Genomic DNA, 8740 nt, shown 5'->3' with positions numbered 1-8740 from the left:
GGTGGCTCACACAACAACCCCAGAGCCACCACCTGAGCCAGGTGAACAAGGTATGTAAATGTCAGTAAACTTACAAGTTTTGCGAACATGTAAGCAAAGCATAACTTATAGCCACGTTGACGTTACTTTGAATCGCGCTGGCAAGCTAAACCGTTAGCAAGTAGATAGCTGGCCAGATATATTAAATGAACACTTTTTCATACATCTAAATGTTGGGTTTTTTAGCGTTACCTGGTGATTTCAAAGAAAGCTCTCTGGGAAATGTTGACTTACTGTCAGTGTTCGACATGAAGCTAGAAGCTTACAATACACAGTTGATCCTGAGTCATGTCAGTTAAAGTGTTTCATAGTTAGCTTAGTTAAGCATCAACCTAGCACTGCAATATATGGATGTTATGTGACAGTATTTCTGAGAAAAAGTCAGCTGAAATGGTGGCATAGTTGCCACTGCTTTACGTGTCGACAGCATGTTTGAACGTATTTGCAGCAGTAAATGTGGCTGTTTGGCCACTGACATTGCCATAACAACACCTGAATTGAAATGTGCAACCTCTTTTTGTGACAGATTTTTGCATGAAATTATAATTCTTCTGATTGATATTTCCTATTGACAGCTACTTTCTATGGGAACATTATGAGATGGACAGCCAGCTAACAAGCTTTTTATACAAATATTTCAGATCAAAGCTAATCCAGTGGGGCTCCTGAAAGGGGGCAAGGGACACTATGATCCCAAATATTAGGCCTTTACCCCCATCTTAAAATTGATATGATCAAAAAATTATCTGCATTGTCGGAGGCCTTTTGTCCTCATTATCATGTCAAATTGTACAGCTTTCCTTAGTTTTGAATGCAGAAAGATGACTATATTAGAGTATTAAGTGAAAATGACTATATTAAAGTGTTAAGTGAATATTACTCAAACTGCATTTGTATAGGAATGATTCTGTCTTATTGGCAGATAACTACTCTTAACAGTGATATCTACAAGATGTTTCCAATGTAAATTTAACTATTTTCAATTGGTTAGTATTACATTTTGTGACAGTGTGGTGACACTCATTTTAATGAAGACAAATTTGTGTATCTTGAAATTCATTTATTTGACAGAGCTGGAAACTGATTGACTTACATACTTGTTTGTGTTTACCTACACAGTCATCACAGATGAGCAAACAGAGTAGAGGATGAAGAAAGGAGAACAGAAGAAAGGGACACAAAAGAAGGAGATACAACAGACAAGAACGACAATGGAGACAACAATGAACAGGAACACCAGAATAGACAAGAGTCAATGGGTAACATGACTGATTTAGGGACTGCAGATACAGGGCCAAGGCAAGTGAGACATCACTGCTTTCCATCCAGCATGTTTGGCCAGCAAAATCATTTCAACCGCAAACAGCAAGTTTTTTAAAATTGTATTTGTATTATTTATTCTACCAAAATCATACAAAAACAAAAACGTATAATTTATACACACAAATGAACAAAATTAGTAGAAGCGGGAGGGCTGAAGCATAGCTTATGGGGAGTAGCCCTCCTGTGCATCATCATTAGCATCAAAATAATAATAATGGCATTTATTTCATCAAAAACGTATAGAAATTAAGGAGTACAAAGAAACAAAGAAAACCAATGAAAACTGAAAAAAATAAATAAATAATAATAATTAGGGCAAGAAAAAAAGCGAATACATATATAAGCAATACTGGGAATATCCAATACCTGTTAGCTGGAGTAATCTGTAAATATAATTGTTTTTACTTTAGTTTTGAATTGTTGATGACTTGTAGTACTTGAAAGGTCTGGGTGAAGTCCATTCCACGTTCTAACTCCGATTATGGATAAACTGTGTGATTTGATGGTTGTTCTACAGGGCTTGCTATACAACCAGTTAGGATGCCTGGTTGGGTATTTCATGGGTAAGTGATGAGGGAAGCAGCAAGTGAGGAGGGATTATTATTTCCTCCTTCCATCCCTTTTTTCTGTTTAATCTGATTACTAACAACTTCTAATAATTTGACATGGTTTATGGTTTAATTGGAAAATGAAGTTTTTTTAAATAATAAACCTGATTATTATTTATTTTTTTACATATGGGTGTTGAGAGATGTATCCATATCTCTTAATGTTGCTCTCAAACTGCACAAGATTGATGCTTTTAACTTCAATATTTAAAAAAAATCTTCCTGGGGGACCCCAGAGGAGGTGAGTTCCCCCCAAAATAGCACTTTATCTCTGCTTATGTAACTCCGGTGTAGTGTCCCCTCGGCAACAGATCACTCAGAGCTGGTGATTACTTTCCTGCATTTCAATCAAGCGGCAAACTCTGTGGAAGAGCCGGGACGCCAATACAGAAGTGGCACACACTGCAGTTCATATATTGGCCGATAGGGACTGACTGCAGAAAGGAGCAATTTCCATAGACCCCCATGTTAAAATGCCCAACTTTACAGCAGAAAAAAACATGTTTCTACCCATGGATGCAATAAATATTATTATGAATATAGTTAGATTCCACCTTCATGATTATGGATCTGTGAGTGAATTGTTTTCTAACACGACCCTTTTATTTATATTAGGTCTTAAAGTGTTTGCATAAATCAGGGCATGGTCACATTGAGTGACGGCTCTGTGAAGTGACTGCTGCTGCTAGCTTCTTGTCTCTCTGCTAGCTGCTCCGTGAAGCTACAGGCAGGCACTCTGCCTGTTCAGCTCATCCAGGGAACCGGCTTGCCGTGTTGCCGTGTTTGTTTGTTCTTCATGCTTATATATCGGACTATTGTGACTCGCTCTGCGGTTGAAACAGATGATGCATGAATGCGGTTTTGCGGTAAGTGAAATTCAAGTACTTATTTATGTGTTAATGATTTTAATCAGCTACGTAATTAATGTTACGGCTTGGGTTAGCGTGTAAGCGAGTGGTAGCTACATCGGTGCTAACAATGCTAATAGTAGCTAGCCTCCAAGTTAAAATCATAGACTATATATAAACGTTAAAACGAAATAGACAAGTGTTAAGTGGGCTAATACTGTACAACAAACGGCTTCTGTTTGAGGTTGATAAAATAAGGTCATCCTTGTAACTTTGAGAGATGATTATTATTTAGGTAGGAACTGTATGCATCGCTAAGGTTAATTTAAATTGGCTATGCTCAAGTATGTAGACAAGCTAATGTCGAAGTAGTGAATGTGAAATCATCCTCACAATAAGATGTGTGTATATTCCAATTATTAATGTCATATTTCAAGATGATTACTTAGATATTACAATATGGTTGGTTGAGCTGGAGTTCATTATTGAGCTTACACGTTAACATCACAGTCATCTGAAGAACGAACCCAAACCTTGTTGTTTTTATTAATTGCATTACCAAATGGGTATCAAATAAACAGCAATCATTGGTAACACAACTTCCAAAGTTATAGTAAAATAAAAAGGACCCTGACTCGGACAATACACAATCCAACATGTTCAACAGAAGAGAATCAGTTATATTGTTTGTACACATGGTACTTTACATATATATCTGTTTGTTTAAGGTGTCCAGGTGATGCAGACAGGCTGGACCAGAGAGTGAGAGACAGAACTGGACTCCTCACAGCAGTGAACTTCAGCACAGGTACAAATACTATTTTTTTCATACTGTACAAAGAATCAAGAAAGATATGATAAATAAATGAAGTATTGACTTTAATACACTGGTATACATTCCATTAAACAATACTAAATACTAAATCACCTACACATCAGTGAAGTTGAGGGTTTTTTCCATGCAAAAAGTTACATTTAGATGTTAACAAGCAATATGATTTGGTCAGCTTTCTAATTTAATATATTGAAGGCAAAGATATTTAACACATAGTGAGAATTGCTACTATTTATCTCTCAATATTGTCTGTAAAAAAACGTGGTAAAAGTTATTCTTTCAGTGAGACAACAAAGCAAGCTTCTACAGTTGCACTACGTTTTGATAACAGTTAAATATTATTTTGATAATAACATATATTTCAATGTTGATGAACTTCATACTTTTCATTCACAATCTGATTGTCTTTGTAGCTCACTGTTGAAAAAAAAACAAACATTACAATTACAAAATAATTATATCTACAGCCCCTAAACACACAAACACACCGCTTTCATAAATAACACACTTGTTCTGCAATAATATGTTTTATGTTTCCTATAATTTTTGTTAGGAAAGGACATGCCTGAAAGACAATACATGTTCTCGTTCTCTGAGGGTCAAGAAGAACATCCAAGAGGAAAATTCGAAGCTGATGTTATGAGATTTTAAGACCAGTACACTAAGAAACTACTTTTATTGTAAAAACAGTCAGCTGATTGAATGCATCTATTTCCACATCTACACTCCATCAGCTGATTATTTCTATTTGCCTCGCTTTATGAGCTTCACATCACTTGTGCCTTGTACCGCAGAGTTTGCAACGTCACAAATAAATGGGGCCAATCTTCAGTCAGATGTGAATGTGTAATCTAACATTTTCAGTAAGAATAATGGATGAAAGGAGTGCAAATACAAATACAATTATTGAAATGTGAACCAAAACTTAATCAAACATTTTTTAAATAAAAAGCACATATGGACAGAAGGTGTAAAACTATTAAAGTAAACACATTTAGTCAAATAACATGACAGACTAGGCCTGTGCAGTTGGTATCAGCTTTGCCCAGCATGGGCTCCTCCATCAGGCCAGGTCCTCCTTGCAGAGGAAAGACCCTCAGTCCTCTCCGGGCCAAACAAACAGACAGGACGTCCATCACACAGAGGTTTCTCCCTGAAGTCTCTGCAGCTTTCTGGACACCATGCTGTTTAAATCCGTCCACACTGAATATGAGAGGGGGAAAATGTGTTCACTTTGATGGGCTGTCTTCTGAGTGGTTAAACATTGCTAATGGTGTTCCTCAAGGTTCTGTTTTAGGTCCACTTTTATTCTCCATATATATCAACAGTTTAGGTGAAAATGTGGATGAAGCTACTTTACATTTTTATGCGGACGATACCGTGATGTATTGTGCAGGTCCCTCCATTCAGGAGGCGGTTGTTAAATTACAGGCTGTTTTTAACATTATTCAGACTCAGCTCTCTGAACTAAAGCTTCTTTTAAATGTGGATAAAACCAAGATAATGCTCTTTTCAAAAGCTAAAAAGTCACCAGAGCCTGTTTTAGATATTGTATCAACGCAAGGAACAAAACTTGAAGTTGTTGCCTGTTACAAATACCTTGGTATCTTGCTTGATGACTGTCTCTCTTTTAAACTTCATGTCAATAACCTGCTTAAAAAACTGAGGGTTAGGCTAGGTTTCTTTTTCAGGAATAAGTCCTGTTTCTCGCTTGAGGCCAGGAAAAGGCTAGTCACTGTGACCTTTTTACCTGTGCTGGACTATGGTGATCTGCTGTATATGAATGCACCTGCCAACTACCTAAGCAAACTAGATGCTGCGTATCATAGTGCTCTGAGATTTGTCACTAACTGTAAAGCACTTACTCATCACTGTACATTGTATACCAAGGCAGGTTTACCATCACTCACTGTACGGAGGCTCAGTCACTGGTACACTTTTATCTATAAAGCTATGTTGGGCAAACTCCCGTATTATATCTGTTCATTGATAAAGCAGAAAGTTGCAAGCAGCTATTGTCTGCGATCACAGGATATAGTCTTGTTAGATGTGCCAAGAGTAAGGACTGTCTTAGGTAAGACAGCTTTTATGTGCGCAGCTCCACTTGCTTGGAACAGTCTACAGGCAAAATTGAAATTGAGCATTTTTATTTCTTTGAATGTATTTAAGGCATGTCTAAATGAAATGCTTTCTGACACTCTGGGTATTTGTAAATGTTGAATATGTAAATATGATATCCTCTGTTGTTTGTATGTTGTTTTTATGTTTCATGTGGAACTAAATGATGCAGGTCTCCCTTGTAAATGAGATCGATGATCTCAAGGGACTAATCTGTCTAAATAAAGGTTTGAAATGAAATGAAATGAAAATGAAAATAACAAAATGCTTTAGACAATAAGAAACATAAAGTTGACTGTTGAGTTGCTCAGTTTTTTTAGATTGTCAATACTATTGCTGTATAACTAATATATCAGGTTAAGAGGCACATTCAAATAAAGATTGGTCTTTAAATACATGTTGTCTTTTGAATTGTTTGTCTAAAGTCAAGGATCTAGAACTGGTACTTAGTTTTAATGATACAGTCTGGTTATTATGCTGTTTGGAAGAGGCCTCACAGGTAAGAGCACTAACTAGCTACCATCACATGTAACTTAGCTTGACTTAAATGTATTAAACGTATAATTAAGTGCAGGGCCGCCTTAATGCACGGGCTGACCTGGGCTGAAGCCCAGGGGCCTACGGAAATCGGGGGCCTATCATGAGCCAATTAAAAAAATTAAAAAAAAATTCAATTGTTTTATTTTTTTATTTCGGGTGTTTTTAAAAGAAATGTTAAATAAACAAAGTCTTGGCTTTCAGAATATGAAACTTTCATTTCCAAAATCACACGATAAATACATTTTTGAAGCTTGTAAAGGGAAGACAACAGCTCTCCCTCGCCACTCTGCTGTTCCACAGCGCCGCCCCCCCTCCCTCCACTGAAATTATTAATGTAAGACGTATAGTAATCATAGATAACACGGCAAGCTCCGTTACAGTTTGTTTTCATCTGATTAAAAAAAAAGAAAAAGTCTTGGCTTTCAGAATATTAAACTTGTTTCGGCAAATTCAGATAATAAATACAACTTTGAAGTTTGTAACGGCATAATTACAAGCGGAGAACGGAGTAACGTAACGTCACAGCAGGCATAACAACAGCCGGTGTTTCTCGTGAATGTTTTCCCCGGGAAACAAACACAATACACACAAACGCAAATATACACAAACACACACACACGTCAGAATGAGAATATGTTTCACATGTGACTTATTCAAATTGCGAGTGATTGAGTGAAGAAAAAGTTTGAGTGGCGCTCGGAAAAGGAAATTGTTGAGGGAAAAGGAGTTTCGAGACAAGCAGCTGTTACAAAAAATGCCGACGCTTACAGGTTATTTTAAACCTGTAGGCCAGGATGAGGAGGAAGGACAGATGAGTTCTGTACCGAGCGGTAGCGGTGCCGGCCGCGGGGCCTCGGAGATAAGTAGGCCGTCTGGTTCTGATAGCGATGGAGTAGCGGGAGAGGAAAAACAGACAGGAGGGACATTATCTGTTGGAGGAGATGGAGAGGACGACGAGGACTTGCTACGTGGAGGGGAGCCAACGGCAACCGGACAAATACATGAGGGAGGCCCGATACGTCACTCATATGGAGGAGAGGACCATGCGCGTGTAGAGCAGAGTGGAGAAGTGCGATCACAGAGCCTGCCCAGGCTATAAATGACTTTGATTTGTTGTTTAAATAGGGGGCCTACAAAAACTATCAGCCCCAGGGCCTGATGGCAGGTTAAGGCGGGCTTGATTAAGTGATATCAAAATATAAATAACTAATGTCATGCAAACATATTAATATTTACTTGATTCCAGTGTTGAATTTAGCACAATTGCATACAAACGTTAAGGGATTTTAAGATTCTGAAGTATTATGCTAAAAACTCAATAACTTAGATTATTATTTATAGTTTTGCTGAATAATTTCATATCCGCTTACCTTAGAAACGTAAAATGCCATGGCAGTGCGCAGATGGGGAGCATGTTAGCTTAGCTTGGTAGCTTCAGCTAGCTCTGGAACTTTCAGCTCGGTGGCAGCAGGTCCCGCCTCGGCTCCGCCTCTTTGCCCTTATTTGGAGCAGGCTGGAGAAGGCGGGAGTTGAACTCTGACGTCACTGTCGAGCCGTTAGTGGCCGAACTCTGCAGAATCCTATGGGTGACGTCACGGACCCTACGTCCATTTATATATACAGTCTATGATTTCAATGGACAGCATATAAAAAGGACACGTGAACTGCATTGCTTAAGAGATCCTCACATGCTATCTCTTTTACAAAATAAGTGTCCAGTCAACAACAAAACATCAGCGATCGTATAGTGGTAGTATATTTTTCACAAGCAATGTGAAACATTAAACTTATACAAATTGGTGTTCAAATCTCACATACCTGCGTTGATCTCCTGGAGTGTCTACTCTTTCTTCTCCACATCTTTTGTCCACTATCAGAGATCACAAACATTTCAGAAACAGCTAGAGGTAGGGGACAAACAACTTGTTCGCTGGGCATGTCAAAAACCTCCCTGCTTTGATCAAGACTTTAGGGAGCCTTTCAGCCCCTCTAGCAAAGGGACTGGAAAGCAAGCTTTGAAAATTCAGTACCATCTACATGCTTGTCATGTTCCGGACACTGCTCTCAAACACTCTGCACAAATACCTGCAGAAAGAAACAATCCGCTAGTTGCACAAGATGGCGTCTATCAACTTCCGGTTCATTGAGTGTGCGGTTGTAAACTTCCGGTCTACGGTAGAGCGGTAGAGGGAAGAGCGATAGATAGCAATAGATAGCGAGAGAGATAGCGTATAGATATTATATAGGCACTATTTTACACTCGATGTCTCCAAGACCTACCAAAGGTTAACCTCAGTGATGTACATCGGCTGTTACAAGCGGCAGGCTCAGCCCCGAGGAGCAAAAGAGAAAAGGGGTTCAAGATGTATCTAAATATCCAGCTACGTCGACAATTATGAATGTAAGTGACAAACAAAGCTGTAGTTACA

At 38.4% G+C, this 8740-nt stretch overlaps 1 long non-coding RNA gene across 1 annotated transcript; it reads left to right on the top strand.

Annotated features, from left to right (window-relative positions):
* The first annotated feature begins 2026 nt into the window (after positions 1–2026).
* On the top strand, positions 2027–4879 carry LOC307029886. Its single transcript, XR_013805436.1, has 2 exons — positions 2027–3626; positions 4207–4879. It is a non-coding gene; the product is annotated as an uncharacterized lncRNA (long non-coding RNA).
* Positions 4880–8740: the final 3861 nt, after the last annotated feature.

This window comes from Notothenia rossii (genome assembly GCF_949606895.1).
Source record: "Notothenia rossii genome assembly, chromosome: 2".
Lineage (NCBI taxonomy): Eukaryota > Metazoa > Chordata > Actinopteri > Perciformes > Nototheniidae > Notothenia > Notothenia rossii.
The sequence above is the reverse complement of the archived record's forward strand: the minus strand, read 5'-3'. Positions and strand labels throughout refer to the sequence as shown.